We start from the raw sequence: 17,561 nt of genomic DNA on the forward strand, positions 1-17,561 counted from the left end.
CCCCTTCGCCTCTGATATTACATTTTTTTTAACCGAGTTCAAGAGGAGGGATTGACAGCTCTCCTGGTTGCTCCTGAGCGCGTGAAAGCACCATAGTTCCGGTTCTACGACAGCTGTTATCATGGCTCCCGTGGAAACTGTTGTGGAGGGAGGATGCTCTCCTCCAGGCGGGAGGAGAAATCAGGAGTTACCCAGAAATAGGTCAGCACCTGTGGGTCTGGCCGCTGAGCGGATTCGCTTTGAGAGGTTGGGTCTCCCGCAAGATGTAGAGGCCACCTCATGTCCACTAGGCGATGTGCTGTCCTTTTTGCAGCAGCTGATGGACGGAAATTTGGCATTCAGCACGATTAAAACATATGCTACAGACATCTCTTCCTGTCACAAAGGTTTTTGCGGAGACAGAACCGCTCTTAATCATCCACTGATGAAGCGTTTTTGTAAAAGGTGTACAGAGAAATGTGTAGAGGCCACCTCATGTCCACTAGGCGGTGTGCTGTCCTTTTTTGCAGCAGCTGAGGGACAGAAATTTGGCGTTCAGCACGATTAAACGTATGCTGCAGCCATCTCTTCTTGTCACAAAGTTTTCGGTGACAGAACAGCCTTTAATCATCCATTGATTGAGCGTTTTTTAAAAGGTGTACAGAGAAAGGTGTAGAGGCCACCTCATGTCCTCTAGGCGGCGTGCTGTCTTTTCTGCAGCAGCTGATGGACAGAAATCTGGTGTTCAGCACGATTAACACGTACGCTGCAGCCATCTCTTCTTGTCACAAAGTTTTCGGGGACAGAACAACTTTTAATCATCCGCTGATGAAGCATTTTTTTAAAAGGTGTACAGAGATGCAGGCCTGTTTTCACGCCCACTTGCTCCACAATGGGATTTAACACTGGTCCTGTGAGCCCTGATCTAAGCTCCATCTGAGCCACTGAAACAGGTTCCAATTACATTCTTGTCTCTTAAAACAGCCCTGCTGTTGGCTTTAACATCTGCCAAGAGGGTGAGAGATTATCTGCCCTCTCTGTTGCTCCGTCATGTCTTAGAATTCAGGCTGATGGCAGCTCAGCTGATCTAAGACCAAATCCAACTTTTATGCCTAAAACATCACAAGCTCTTTAAATTAAGAGTGATTTACACACACACACACACACACACACACACACACACACACACACACACACACACACACACACACACACACACACACACACAAACACACACCCAAAAAACACACACACACACACACACACACACACACACACACACACACACACACAATCAGAAGAAGAAGCATCTTTCCATCTTCTCTGTCCTGTGCAGACGTTGACGCGTTACATAGCGCGCACAGCTGCAATGCGTCAAACTCAACATTTGTTTGTGCATTATAGAGATGCATCTGCGGGTCGCCCGTTATCCACCCAGCATCTGTCACACTGGTTGTGTGAGGCCATTTCTGAAGCCTATAGAGCATCAGATTTAGAGCCTCCTGTCAACCTCAGGGCACACTCGACCAGAGGTATCGCATCTTCGACTGCTTTGCATAATGGTATGACAATGCAGGATATTTGCACTGTGGCCACGTGGTCAACACCTTGCTCATTTATTCGCTTTTATCTACGTGATGTGATGGCTCATTCCATGACACATTCTGTACTTAGTGTTTTAACAGAATTAATATTGTTGTTTCATGGAAACCCGTTTAACTCACATCTGACTGCATGCATTACAGTTTGAGATGTTTTTACCCGCTCTTAACGTAATTTATACGGACCGGGTGGGGCCCACACAGCAGGTGGGCGTGGACTAAATTTTTCAGTGTAATGCTTCGCATGACGGTATAAACCCACTAAGGGTGCATTCACACTAGCCCTGTTTAGTCCGCCTTAATCGAACTCTAGCCCGTTTTCCTAGAAAGTCCAGTTTGTTTAGGGAGGTGTGAACGTGCCATCGAACTCTATCACGGAACAAAAAGGTGAACTCTGGCCCGGGCTAAAATCTAGGTCTCGGTCCGGTAAGAGCGAACTCCAGCTCGGTTCAAGTGCAGTGTGAATGTAAACAGACCGAGCCCCACTCCTCAGGGTAAACAAACACGCATTGCTCTTACCTTATATGGAGCCGTCAGCTGCCTTGTGTGGAACAAACAATATTCTCCATGGTCTTCTGTCTCATCTTCTGCTCATGCTAAGTCCATTTTTGATAAATGACAAAATATAACTCCTAAAACTGCTAAAACTTGATACCACTTCGTTTTTATTTTTATTTACAGAAGAAGAAGAAGACGTGTCTTCAGAGGTTTTTGTGTCGTTTCTTTCAATAGTTCTTGGTGCAGCGCCCCCACAGGCGAGCAGGGGAATAGGTTGGTTCAACAGGTTGACTCGACTGCACAGTGCAGTGTGAATGCAAATGCACCAGCTCAAATGTAAACAAAAGCTCATGAATATTGGTCCCGAACCGAACCGAGTCTACCGGACTATCTAGTGTGAAAACGACCTAAGCGACAGCCTTAAAGGGCTACGCCTATATTCATAGAATCTGGGGTTACAGTACGTAACCAACATTCTTGTAACATTTTTAATGTGGGGGATAAAAGACATGTCCTGATCAAAAATAACACCAAGATTTTTAACATTAGAGCTGGAGGACAGATTAATGCCATCTAAGAAGGGAGAAAGACTGAAAAATTAATTCTTAAGGTGCTCAGGTCCAAAAACCAAAACCTCAGTCTTGTCTGTGTTCAACAGGAGAAAATTAAAGGTCATCCAGGTTTTTATGTCTTTAAGACATGCCTGTAGTCTAAGTAGCTGATTGGATTCATTGGGTTTAATGGCCAAATAGAATTGTGTGTCATCAGCATAACAATGAAAATTTATCCCATGCTGTTTAATAATTTTATCTAATGGAAGCATATATAAAGTAAAGAGTATTGGCCCCAAGCACTGAGCCCAGAGGAACTCCATGACTAACTTTGGTGTATGAAGAAGATTTATTATTTACATTTACAAACTGGAATCTATCAGAGACTGCAGATGTGATTTAAACCATTTTAGAACTGTTCCTGTAATTCCATCATCATATTCAAGTGTCTGTAGTAAAATATTATGATCAACTGTATCAAATGCAGCACTGAGGTCTAACAGGACCAGTACAGACACAAGTCCATTGTCTGAGGCCATGAGAATATCATTAGTTACTTTTACTAGTGCTGTTTCTGTGCTATGATGAGCTCTAAACCCTGACCAAAACTCTTTAAACAGATTAGTAAGTAGGGGCAGCTGTGGCTGAGTGGGTAGAGCAGTCGTCGTCCAATGCGAGAGTTGGGGCTTCGAATCCACCAGCAGTCACATGTCGAAGTGTCCCTGGGCAAGACACTGAACCCCTCATAGCCTCTGATGTGTGTCCCATCAGGGTATGAATGTGATCTAAAGCACTGATTAGTCTCATTAGAATGATTTGTTCAATTAGCTTTGCAGAGATCTAGTAGAGTGCTGTATGAATGGGTAAATGAGGACACATATTTTAGTGTGAAGCGCTTTGAGTATCTTGAAATAAGATAGAAAGGTGTTATATAAGTACCATACCATACCATACCAATTTATTTATAAAGCACTTTAAACAGTGACAAAGCACACCAAAGTGCTGTACAGGGACAAACAGAACAAGCACACAGCAACAGATTACATAACAGGACACCAAAAAGTAGAAACCAACAAAAACAATAATGGATAACAACAACAACCGCAACATGACCAACACAGTGTGATGCACACAGACTCAGCACAGATCACACAGTGCTGAAAGCCAGGGAATAAAAGTGTGTTTTTAAGCGAGATTTAAGGAGTGAGTTGCAATAGTCGAGCCTGGATGTAATGAATGCATGAATTACTGTCTCCAGGTTATTTTTGGACAATATGGGCTTCAGCTTAGACAGTCGCTTCAGCTGGAAAAAGCAGGATTTAACAATCATATTTACATGATTATTGAGTTTCAGAGAAGGGTCAAGTATCACTCCTAGATTAGTGACTCTTTGTTTCACTAACAGTGACAGAACGGATAGGTCGATGCAGTGGTTGGTGATTGTGTCATTGGGAGGAAACAGCATAATTTCAGATTTCTTCTCGTTGAAACTCAAGAAATTTAAAGCCATCCAATCTCTGATGTCAGCCAGGCAGTCCAGTAACGGTTGAATAGAGCGAGTACCGTTGAGTCTGAGGGGGAAGTAGATTTGGCAGTCGTCGGCGTAGAAATGAAAAGGTATGTTATGTTTCCTGAAAATAGCACCTAGTGGCAGCAGGTATAAAGAAAATAAAAGAGGACCAAGGATGGACCCTAGCGGTACCCCCCCATTTAAGCGCTGCCGAGGCTGAACTAAAATTTTTGATGGAGACACAAAAGGACCTGTCAGCGAGGTAAGATCTAAACCATTCGAGAGCTGACCCAGTAATGCCCACCCACTGCTCTAACCTCGCAATGAGGATCTCGTGGTCGATTGTATCAAAGGCAGATGTGAGGTCCAGTAAGAGAAGGAGCACAGAATCACTAGCGTCTGTAAATAGGAGAATGTCGTTAAAAACCTTGAGTAGAGCAGTTTCAGTGCTGTGGAGAGGTTTAAAGCCAGACTGGAATAGCTCTAAGATGGCATTATCCTCTAGAAAGCATTTCAGCTGGGACCCCACTATTTTTTCCAGTAGTTTAGCGACAAATGGGAGTCTGGAGACAGGCCAGAAGTTGGACATGACTGAGGGTTCAAGGCTAGGTTTTTTCAGGAGAGGTTGGACAGCAGTATGTTTAAAAGTTATTGGCACCACACCTGAGGCTAAGCTGCTGTTCACAATGCCAAGAACAGGAGGGCCCAGAACAGGAAGAAGCTCCTTAAGGAGTCGAGGGGGGACAACGTCAAAAGGGGAGCCAGATGGCTTCATGCCGCACATGACCTGCTCCAGGGAAGACAGAGAGATGGGCTCGAAGTGGTCAAGAACAGCAACACAATGAGATGGGATGGGCGGATCATGAGCAGGTGGAGAAATGAGTGCCTGGGTGTTTGCAACTTTTTCAGAAAAGAAATGGAGGAAGTTTTCACACAGCTCAGTTGAGGCTTCTAGAGGTGAAGGTTCACTGAGGTGTAGAACTAAGTTCAGGGTGGAAAAAAGGGCTCGGGGGTTGTGGGAGTTTGAGGCAATTATCGCAGAAAAGAACTTCGATTTGGCGGCTTTAACTGCCTTCTGATAATGATACCAACTCTCCTTTAGGATTTGAAAAGAAACCTGCAGCATGTCTTTCCTCCACCTGCGTTCTGCTCTCCTACACTGCTGTCTAACGGCTTGAGTGACGTCATTAAGCCATGGTTCTGATAAAAGTTTTGTTTTCCTGGTTTTAACGGTAGCAACACGGTCCAAAATATTTAAGCAAACAGAGTTAAGCTGAGAGGTTAGTTCCTCGGTGGAGACACTGAGAGCTGATCGATCCTCTCAGAGCTAAAAGCTTCAGTAAAACGTGCAGCAGTGAAACGGTTAATGGCTCGTGAAGTACGTGCAGAATCACATGACTTAGCAGTAGGACAAGGCGGGATGATATCAAACAAGACAGGCATGTGGTCTGAGAGAACGTTGTCACCGATTACCAAATTACAAACAGAGACATCACGTGTTAAAATGAGATCCAGTGTGTGACAGTGTTGTTGGGTGGGACCATTTACATGTTGAGTTAAATTAAATGAGTCCAACAAATCAAGGAAGTCCTTCACTAACGGCTTCTCCTGACAACAGACGTGAATATTAAAGTCACCAATGATAATAAAGTGATCATATCTTGGTGTGATGTAAGCCAGAAAATCAGAGAATTCACTTATGAAGTCCTTGGAACGAGGGGGGCGATAAACAATCGCGCACAGAAAACAATCGCGCACAGAACGGGAGGAGAATGTCTGAGTTCAAAAGCACTCGGCTCAAAACTGGAGCAGGGCATGAGGGTGGACAACTGTTTACAGGAAAAGTTTGATTTAAATACAGTTAATATTCCACCACCCCGCCGACCTGATGGCTGCGGGGCACAGACAGTCAGGAGGTAAAAGTTCTACCAAGGCACTTGAATCACCCAAAGGCAACCAGGATTCCGTGAGAAAGAGAAAATCTAGTCCCTCGTCTTTAAAAACGTCATTTAGAATAAAAGTCTTGTTGGCAACAGACCTTGTGTTGATGAGGCACGTCCTGATCTGGTCCGACACAGAACCAGCCATGGTGGGGGTGGTGTGCGCCAACGGTTGCAGATTTTTAAAAACAGCGCCTCCAGGACGGTCCAAGCGCTGGGCCGGTAGACAACACCCATATTTTCCCTGGTCCGGGCACATAGGAAGCTGGCTGTGGAAACGTTGACCACGCAGAGCTTTGAGTTTTACCAGCCGGCCGGCACGTTTTCCCCGGCGTCTGGAGCGATATCTCCGAGAAGGCAGGCTTGGGGCCCAGCGTAAACAAGCAGGCACGTCTACCAGAAGGGGTGGAAGGGGGGGGGGGTCCCGAGTCATGATCAAAATGGACCGAATCAGCGACAGCAGATACAGACAATCGAAGATCGAGGAGCTGTTGTCGGTCATACACAAGCAGCGAGTTGATATCCCAGACAAAAAATGAAAAAAAAACAGAAATAAACCAAACAGTATTGTCAGAGGTAGATTGCAGGCCATGTACACGGGCGCCATCTTCCTGGAAGTACAGTCCATTTACCATTTACCATTATTTCTTTGTAGATGTTCATGCAACTGACCTGCAACTATTGTCTCTAGAATTTTTTTTAATGAAAGTTAGATTAGATATAGGTCTATAGTTGGCCAGAATTTCTGAATCAAGGTCAGACTTCTTAAGTAAAGGTTTAATTACAGCAACCTTAAAGCGCTGTGGTACATAACCATTCATTAAAGGCAAATTAAGTAGATCCAAAATGTGGACATTAATTAGGGGAAATACCTCTTTAAACAGTCTGGTTGGGATGGGATCTAGTAGACTTGTGGATGGTTTGGATGAGGTTATTTTTGACAATTCAGAGAGCTCAACAGGACAAAAACTGTCCAAACACAAATCAGGCTCTAGTGAAATTTTTAAAGTTGCCTCATTTGAAAGGGGACTAGAGATAGTAGTAGGAAGGATGGTTTCAAATTTCTCTCTTATTGAAATGTAGCGTGAAGGGTTGTTTAATAGTTTAAATTCGTTATGAATTTTATTTTGAAGGGGCACCACTCTCAGCTCTGAGAGAACGTCTGAAGGTCTTAAAATCAATTCAGATTATTATTGAATTACCTCTAATTACCCTTTTACACCGTGAGTTCTTTTATATGAAGGTTTCAGATGTCATAAGTAAAAAACACACGCTTTAATACAATTTTGTGATGTTTATTTAACTATGTATGATAAACAACTGTTGGCAATTATTTCTGGCATTTAAAATGAAGGCTTTGTTCCAACTGGAGTTAAATGGAAATTAAGTGACCGTAAAAATTACTGGTTAGCATGGATTAACAGATAAATGAAATTATTCTATGTGCTTAATCAAACCAGAAACAAGATGAAATGTAGAACAATTTTTTTTATTTCAGCAGGGCAGATTAATCATGAAATTTTACTAAAAGAAATATGTTTTATCATTCAATAGTTAAAATTTTGTCTGAAATTTAAAGAAAAATAATTACTGAACTGAGTTAATATTAATTTGGTTAAAAATCTAAATTCTTGAACACCAGAGTCAACCGTCAGAGTATCAGATCAGCTGTTCCTACCAGGAGTCGTCTTGAAAGGCTGCCAGAATATACCAGATATTTGAATCTCTAAGATCCTATGGTCTGGTGATGTAAAGGTTGTGATTCTTCACATCCCTGACCTCAAGACGAAGCGTTTGTTCACTGGCTCGAACGGTCAGCCTGAAGCATTTCCTGGAGTTCTGGACAGCTGTTGTTAACTCTTTGATGAAAACAGCAGGTGTTTTGATTGCTGAAAAGGATTCTATCAAACTTTGCCCAAAGTTGAAGCTAATTTTCTCCTTGGAAGTCTTCTACAGGTTGTGTCTTAAAGCTTATTCTCCTCCTCTGGAGGTCTTCAATACTTCATCATCATTTCTTCACTCTCTCTCGCTCTCTTTCTCTTCCTAGTCTGAGAGGTCTTCCTCTCTTGTAAACAACTGGCCACACATCTGATTTGAAAGAGGTGGTCGATTTGAACCAATCAAAATGAAAGGGCTGAACTTTTATCCACTAAATAAAGTATTATTTTAATCTGCTCTGTTGAAAAAGTCATCAAATAAAATCATTTAAGACACTTATCAACTTTAAATGAGGTTAAACAATACAAACACTTTGTCAACCTTATAAACAGAAAACAAGTTTGTAAACTTTTGGGCTACACAGGTTCTTGTCAGCTGTAGGAGGAACACAAGGCAAGTTATTTAGTTATTCCCAATTAATAATTCTTTCATTACAGAAAAAACAGTATTAATTCTTCTAGAATGTGAATAAAAAATCTGTCCGTTTTCTTGCATGCTAGAAATGGGACCCAATTTTCACGCTGGAATCCTTTTGAACAGAGACGAGGCTTTCTGTTATTTATGATCGTTGATGGGATAGACTGATGGAGGCTTGTACAAGTTGATACCAGGACATCCTGGGTGATTTGTGTTAACTAAAACGTCCATTTTGTGGGGTTCACAGAAAGGGTGTTCCAATATTATTCAGATTTATAGATCCTTAGTGAGGCATTTCTGTTGCTGCTGCTGCTGTGTGTTCTGCAATTACTCCTGGAACCTGGACACACACCTCGGAGCTGAAAACCCTGCACCAACCTGTAAGGAAATATTAACCACCAACTTGCCCGACGAACTTCCTCCACAGAGACCTAATCACCTTTCCCTTTCAGATCCTGGCCCCGTCCTTCCCTGGTCTAAATAAATATTCTTATTTATTTTACCCGAGTTCTCTGTCTTGTCTGTCGTTCTGGTTTTGCTCACATTGACTGCATTTTAAACCTGATTCTTAGGTTGTCTTACCAACCATAAAAGTCTTCTTTTGACACTTTCCAGAGATAGAGATGCTGAAAACAAACTTTAAACTGTCCCAGTTTCTGAAGTGGGGGTGGGGTGGGATGTCTCAGTTGTTCAAGGGATGAAGAGTTTCTTTTTTTTTTTTTTTTTCAGAAACATCTTTACAGAATGAACTACTCCGTTACAGAAATAAAAGTCTGTTACAAAATGACATTACGGACGCAGGTATATCTCTACAGAAATAATTTTATTTATAAAGAATCTCATGAAGTCATAACTACTTATAGTTGTAGGGATACATGGTTCAACAGAAATGGGACTTTTAATTAGTCTAGCAATATTACTAAACAGAAACCTAGGGTTATTTTTATTCTCCTCTATTAAAGATGAGTAATATAAAGTTCTAGCTTTACGGAGAGCTTTTCTATATGTTAGCAGACCATCTTTCCAAGATAAATAAAATTCTTCAACATTAGTAGAGCGCCATTTTCTCTCCTGGTTTCTAGATGCCTGCTTTAAAGTACGTAACTCAGAATTGAACCAAGAAGCCAGTTTCCTCTGATTACTTTCTTTTTCAGTGGAGCAATTTTATTAAGTGAAGTTTGCATTGAAGTTGTAAAATGATCAACTGGATGATCTAAGTCACTGTTCTCTGATGCATTACTCTGCAAGACTGAGGAAAACATTGATGGAAGAGATAGTTTAAATTTGGTTACAGCATTTTCTGATAAGCACCTGCTGAGATGAAATTTACTCTCAGTGACTGTATAGTCATTCAATGTAAACTCAAAGGTTATTAAAAAATGGTCGGACAGAATAGGATTTTGAGGAACTATTACCAAATCCTTAATCTCTATACTATAGGTCAGAACTAAAATTGCAATAAAAATTGCGATAAAAATTGCAATAAAAATTGCAATAAAAATTGCGATAAATTGCAATAAAACAGAAGTTCTTTTAATTGGCACTAAATCAATACTAAATAAACTTCATAGCTTTTCCATTCCGGTTGATAACTCTTACCAGCTTTCCCTCCCATCAGGTTAAGAGTCTGGCTGTCATCCTTGATAGCACCCTCTCCTTTTCCTCTCATGTCAATAATATCACTCGGTCAACCTACTTTCATCTTCGAAATATTAATCGTCTTCGTCCTTCCCTCACTCCACTGCTGTTCTGGTCCACAGTCTGGTCACCTCTCGTTTAGATTATTGTAATTCTCTTCTTTTTGGCCTTCCTCAGAAAACCCTCCATAAATTACAACTGGTCCAAAATTCAGCTGCCTGTCTCATTACACGGACCCCATCAATCCATCACATCACACCTGCTTTACAACAACTTCATTGGCTTCCCATCCCATCAACTACAAAATACTCCTTACCTTCAAAGCTGTTCACAACCTTGCTCCTCCATACCTTTTGGACCTTGTTCACATCGCTACACCCCATAGGCGTCGCAACCATTATATGTGAAGGGAACAAGCCCCCCCCACATTAAAAAAACATTCATTTGGAACCACACAACATTATGGCAAAGACTGGTTCATCCCAAAGATCCAGTCCCCCGGCACAAACAGAGTAATGTTGTGTATGCTGTTCAGTGTCAGGAGGGCTGTGATCAGTCTTACATCGGGGAAACTAAACAGCCTCTGGCCAAAAGGATGGCCCAGCACAGAAGATCAACATCATCAGGCCAGGACTCTGCGGTCTACACTCATCTCCAGGCTAGCGGTCACTCTTTCAGGGCTGAAGATGTTCACATCCTGGACAGAGAGGAACAATGGTTTGAGAGAGGAGTAAAGGAGGCCATCTTTGTGAAAAGAAATCGTCCATCGTTAAACAGGGGTGGAGGCTTCCGGGTTCAACTGTCCCCTTCTTACAATGCTGTGATTGCTAGTATCACTCAGCCCTCTGTGAACAGTAAACAGCCATCAGTGTGCTAATGATCCATTGTTAGGCTGATGGTTCTTTTTGAGCATGTGATCAGCTGGTTTTGGTTGTCAGCAGCAAAACTGGTTGATCCACTCTGAGACAGTGCTATTTAAGAGACTGAGCTGAATACAGCTCCTCAGACTGAGGAAGTCTCTCGGATGAGAGACGAAATGTTTCTACATTTTTTTGTTGATTTGCTTTGTTTTTTTTAATGTCCAGAGGACCAGATTTAACTTTTTTAGATTTTTCTACCTGGGTTATTGAGCATGCATCAGGATACTGTTATCTATGTAGCCCGTGTCGTTGTCAGAACACCACCTGGACACCCAGCGGTTAAACGACGACATACGACTAAACATGTCATCGCTGGTCAGCTTGGGGAGGGGGCCGGAGAAAACTTCGGAGTCCGACATGGTTTTAGCAAGATTCTGTGTCGCCCGCTCTGACGCCCGGAATGCATTTGACTATGGCCACTGGAGTCCCTAAAGCCACGTTTCGTACTATGGAGCTGCCAATAGCCAGGGTCTGCTTCTCAGTGGGTGTGTCAGAGAGGAAAATCGATTAGAAATGTGAACGGGTCGGTGGTGAACTGGGGGCTTAGCCTTAGCACTACGCTTTCTCCGGACCGTCACCCAGCCGGCCTGGGGTCCCGGCTGCTCGGGGTCTGCTGGAAGACCGCTAACGGGAGCTAGGCTTTGTGGTTCCATACTGTCTAAGGGGACCTGGCTAGCTACTGGTTTTTCTACAGCACGGAGCCGAGCTTCCAGTTCAGACAGCCTCTCCTCCAAAGCTACCATAAGACTACGTTTGTTACATGTATCATTACCATTAAAGGAGGCAGAGGAGTAATTAAACACTTGACACACGGAGCAAGTGAAAACAGAGGAAGCAGGGAGAGAAGCAGCAGCCATGCTAAGCTAGCGCTAGCAGGAGCTAGCAGAGCCAAATACACCAATGAAAACCGAGAAGTATTGAAAGATAAGAGGTGTTTTCAGCACTATCCAACTGTAGAAAAACAACTGTACTAAGTGTGTTTGTGAACTAGAATGAAAAACTGTGCAAAGACAGATAAATCCAGAAAACAGAGACGACTCGAGCAAAAATTCACTCGAGCTACCAACAGACAAACAGGAAGTGACACAATACATCATCTCATCTGATCAGCAGCACCTTGCTGATGGATTCCCCCCCCCCCCCCCCCAATCCCTACCCAGATTTGCAGTGGAAGTGGTCTCCAGCTACAAGCATTTGGGTGTGAACCTGAATGACAACCTCAGCTGGGGCAACAACACCACCAGCCTGATCAAGAAAGCTCATCAGAGACTCTACTTCCTCAGGCGGCTGAGACGATCTGGTCTGGGAAGCTCAGTCCTCACCTCCTTCTACAGGTGTGCAGTGGAGAGCATCCTGTGCTCCAGCATCAACGTGTGGCATGGAGGCTGCACAACTGCAGAAAGAAAAGCTTTGCAGAGAGTGGTGAAGACTGCAAAGAAGTCTTTCGGAGTCAGTCTCCCCACCATCACAGACATTTACACCTCCAGATGCAGGAAGAGGGCCACCTGCATCATGAAGGACCCCATTCACCCAGCACACACACTTTTTGCCCTGTTCCCCTCAGGAAGGAGGTTGAGGAGCATTAAGGGGCCGTTTACACGGCGCGTATTTTGAGTGCATCCGCAGCTTTCTCTCTGCGGTTCTGCTGATCATTTACATGACACCAGTGGCCACCCTCTTTGAATCCGGAGGTTTCTGAACCCACCTTCCAAAGTGACGGTTTTTCGCTGACCCCCCACTGATAATGTAAACATCTCCCGCTGAGGCTTTGTTTTAAACCACATGCGCACACGCACGCGCTGACCGACGCTATATTTCTATCAACATGGCGGCAGATACACTGCTTTCTGAACTACGACTGATGGAATATATTTATAATCTCGTAGTTAATCTAGTTCAGATTCCAGGTGCTGTGACCGACATCTGTGTTGGAAGAGACACAATCTGATCCAGTTCTAATGTTGCTGTTTATAGAACAAGGCACGCGCACACGTCGCGCTGCACTTTAACATCTAAATGTGCTAAATAATAAGTTTAATAATAATAAACAGAATTTATCTTAAGTTTGAGATATATAATGAAGCTCTCTGAACTAAATGAAGCTATCTGGACATTATGTAATTCAAATTATGTGATTAAAATGAACATAAAACATAAAACTAAACATATTGCATGCTATTAACATTGAAAATGAAGACATCAGGTTTAATTTTTATTTTATTTATTTATTCAACACCACAAACTGATAATTAAACTGAACATTGAATGGATTGAATGAAAGAACTGAGGGGAATTTTAAATAAATAGTTTGTCCGTTTTTCATCTGTTTTTCTTGTACATTTTATTGTTGGATGTAACTGGGAACCTGTGTACATAATTTTGCTCCACCACATGTACCACATGAGGTGCGAATGACAATAAAGAATCTCTGACTCTGACTCTGATCCATCATCTCTCTCTTCGATGTCCTGCTGCCGAGCCTCGTTCAGAACTGGTCCACCTGGTGGGAGACAGCTCCTTCTTCTTTCAGGAAAAAATAAAATCTCAGTTGGTTGTTTTGTAACCTAACAAGCTACACAAGCTAACATTATTAAGAACATTTGATTTACCTGCTGTAAACCAGCTACTGATCATCATGGAGTAAAGTCCAACATTGTCGACTCGGTTCTGGTCCACTCGGAGACCGGTGTGGAGCTGTTAGACGAAGCGGTCCCACTTGGCATCAAATCTGTAGACTCTTTTATCCACAATCCAGCCAAAATCCAGCCAGAATCCAGCTTTAACTTGTTAAGATGTTGTTAGCAGCGCTTTTTAGCTCACAGGAAACAGCGTGCCGAGGCCGCACGCATGCGCATTAGGTGAAGGTACAAAATTCACAGCGCCATCTAATGACCCGGCATGGTAACTACAGCGGATTCGGGAGGGCGGGGGGGGGGGGGGATCTTGCGGATGCATGTAAATCCAAAATACGACCGTGTCAACGCAGATCTTTTCCTCTAATTAACATACGAATAAACCTACGTTTCCCCCCATCGTGTCCGTGTAAATAGGGCCTAAGTGTAGAACAACTAGACTGAAGAACACCTTCTACCCTGAGGCTGTTAGCTTCATTAATATCTAACCAAAAAAATCACTGTGAAGAATCGCATCATGTTGCTGCTGATATATTTCATGTTGCTATGCTCATTTGTGCTCATCTGCTCGCACGGACTCATGTTCGTGTTGCTGTTCGGCATATTGTTTATGCACTATTAGTGTTTTGCGTATTTCTTAGTTTGGTGTGTTTCTTGGTTTTTATCTTATATCTATTAATTATTATTTTACAATTTATGTTTTTGCTATTGTTGGATGTAACTGGGACCCTGTGTATATAATTTTGTTCCACCTCATGGACCACATGTGATGAGAATGACAATAAAGAACCTTTGAACTTGAACTTGATACCAACCTAGTAAAGACCGGATCATCCATCTTGTCCTGAGCTCTAGAAGGAAAGAATCAGAATTTAAGCAAAATGGTGGGTGATGCAGAAAACATACTTAATGCTCAAACATTTCCCCCAGAGCCACGGTCTAATAACCTAATAACTGGTCAACACAACAAAGTCTTGAATCATATCTAAGTTCAATAAATGGTGAGCTTCTGGTTGGCCACCATTTAAGACATTCCCGCCTCTAACTCCCCTCCACTCCCTGCAGTTGCCCTGCACTCATTCAGACCCATTGCTCTTCCATCCTGAGGCTCTGTCAGCAAGGAAAAGGAGCTAGGGATTAGGACACATCTCAGTGGACCCTAGCAGGCCGCCGCCTGGCCTGCCATGACTGACTCATCCCATTTTCCTCCATGTTATTTGCTGACACTCCCATCAGCCTGTGCTATAAAGGCTGCTAATTGTTTTGACATGCTGGTGAGTTTAACAAACGAGGAACTTTGACCAAACTGAGTGGGTGTGGATTCATGAAACACTGGCTACTGCAGGAGTTGTGACTGAAGGCCCATAACGATTGTTTGACAAAATAAAAATGTGCCGACTTGTTTTTGCATTTGTGGTATTTTGAGTTGTTGTTGTATGCGTTTAAACAACGGCAGGTCCATGTACTGATGTTACGTATCCAACCCTTTGCTTCTGGCTGCAGCTGGTTTGACCCCCTCTGTGAACTGAAGCAAATTATATTGACCTGAAATGTTTTCTACTGAAACCCACAGATCACATGGGAGCTCCGCTCCATTTATCACATTGACTCGATTTCAGTTTCAAGTATGGTCATGCTGGTTTTGTAAACCCTGAGTGGTCCAACACACAGCTAGACATCATAGGACGAGGACTTTATTCTCTTATGTGCCTTCCACCATGTATTACAGTACTTACAAACGGTATTCATACACTGAACTTTTACACATTTTGTCACATTACAGCCACAAATGTCCAAGAATGTGACTAGAATTTATGTGACAGATCAACACAAAGTAGCTCGTGTTTGTAAAGTGTAAAGAATAAGATGGGATACATGGATCAGGACATGTGATCTAAGTCACTGTTCTCTGATGCATTACTCTGCAAGACAGAGGAAAACATTGATGGAAGAGATGGTTTAAATTTGGTTACAGCATTTTCTGATAAGCACCTGCTGAGATGAAATTTACTCTCAGTGACTGTGTAGTCATCTAATGTAAACTCAAAGGTTATTAAAAAATGGTCGGACAGAATAGGATTTTGAGGAACTATTATCAAGTCCTTAATCTCTATAGCATATATTAGAACTAAATCAAGAATGTGATGCTAAGAATGAGTAGATGTGCGGACGTTTTTGGTAAAACCAAATGAGTCTATTAAATTATTAAAGGCTATGCTTAAGCTATCACTCTCAACATCCACATGAATATTGAAATCACCCATTATGATGATTTTATTAGTATTTAATAGTAAGTCAGTTAAGAATTCTGAGAATTCAAACAAAAACTGAGAGTAAGCGCCTTGTGGACTATATATAACAACTAGTAGAAGTGGCTTTTCTGATTTCCATTTTGTATGAGAAAGACTGAGGGACAGCGATTCAAAAGAATCATAACTAATAACTGGTTTGGCATTAATCAATAATCCTGACTGAAAAATAGAAGCTACTCCTCCACCTCGGCCAGTTGTTCTAGGAACATGAAAATTTAAATAATTAACAGGAGTGGATTCATTTATACTAACAAAATCCTTCTGTTATAGCCAAGTTTCTGCCAGACAGAATAAATCAATATGCTGATCAGTTATCAGTTCATGAACTAACAGGGATTTAGAAGAAAGAGATCTGATGTTCAATAATCCACATTTAATGATTTTATGATTTTGCTCTTGTAAAGTAACTGTATTCATTTTAATCAGATTTTTATGGTTTATATTTTTAGAGCTTATTTTTGGTTTATGTAATTTGAGCCGTGGGCGAGTTAACACTGTTTCAATAGGGGTGTGGGTGGGTAACAGAGGAGAAGCAGCAGAGAGGTGTGGAGGACTACAACTCTGCTTCCTGGACTGGACCCTGTGTTGTCAATAATTTGGAGGATAAACAAAATCAGCCATATTTCTAGAAAGAAGACCGGCTCCGTTCAAAGTGGGATGGATGCCATCTCTCCGCATCAGACCAGGTTTTCCCCAGAAGAACTCCTGTTATCTATGTAGCCCACGTCGTTGTCAGAACACCACCTGGACACCCAGTGGTTAAACGATGACATACAGCTAAACATGTCATCGCTGGTCAGGTTGGGGAGGGGGCCGGAGAAAACTACTAAGTCCGAAATGGTTTTAGCAAAGTCACACACCGAAGCAACATTAATTTTAGTGACCTCCGATTGGCGTAACCGGGTGTCATTACCGCCTATGTGAATAACATTCTTACTGTATTTAGCCTTAGCCTTAATCAGCAGTTTCAAATAAAATTCTGTGTCGCCCGCTCTGGCCCCCGGAACGCATTTGACTATGGCCGCTGGAGTCCCTAAAGCCACGTTTCGGACTATGGAGCTGCCAATAACCAGGGTCTGTTTCTCAGCGGGTGTGTCACTGAGCGAGGAAATCGATTAGAAACGTGAACAGGTCGGTGATGAACTGAGGGCTTAGCCTTAGCACTATGCTTGCTCCGGACCATCACCCAGCCGGCCTGGGGTCCCGGCTGTTGGGGGTCTGCTGGAGGACCGCTAACGGGAGCTAGCCTCTGTGGTTCCGCGCTGTCTAAGGGGACCTGGCTATCTACTGGTTTTTCTACAGCACGGAGCCGAGCTTCCAGTTCAGACAGCTTCTCCTCCAAAGCTACCATAAGACTACATTTGTTACATGTATCATTACCACTAAAGGAGGCAGAGGAGTAGCTAAACATCTGACACACGGAGCAAGTGAAAACAGAGGAAGCAGGGAGAGAAGCAGCAGCCATGCTAAGCTAACACTAGCAGGAGCTAGTGTGGAAAATAAATAATTGTTCTAAACTTAAAAAACTCTTAAAAGAAAACCAGAGACATTTCTCTTTTAGCTCAAAACGGAGCGCGAGGTTTATTCTTTCTGCAGAAAGGAGTTGCTGCCTGCGTGGTCAGAA

Source organism: Nematolebias whitei, chromosome 7 (assembly GCF_014905685.2).
Source record: "Nematolebias whitei isolate Nwh7 chromosome 7, NemWhi1, whole genome shotgun sequence".
NCBI classification, from domain to species: domain Eukaryota; kingdom Metazoa; phylum Chordata; class Actinopteri; order Cyprinodontiformes; family Rivulidae; genus Nematolebias; species Nematolebias whitei.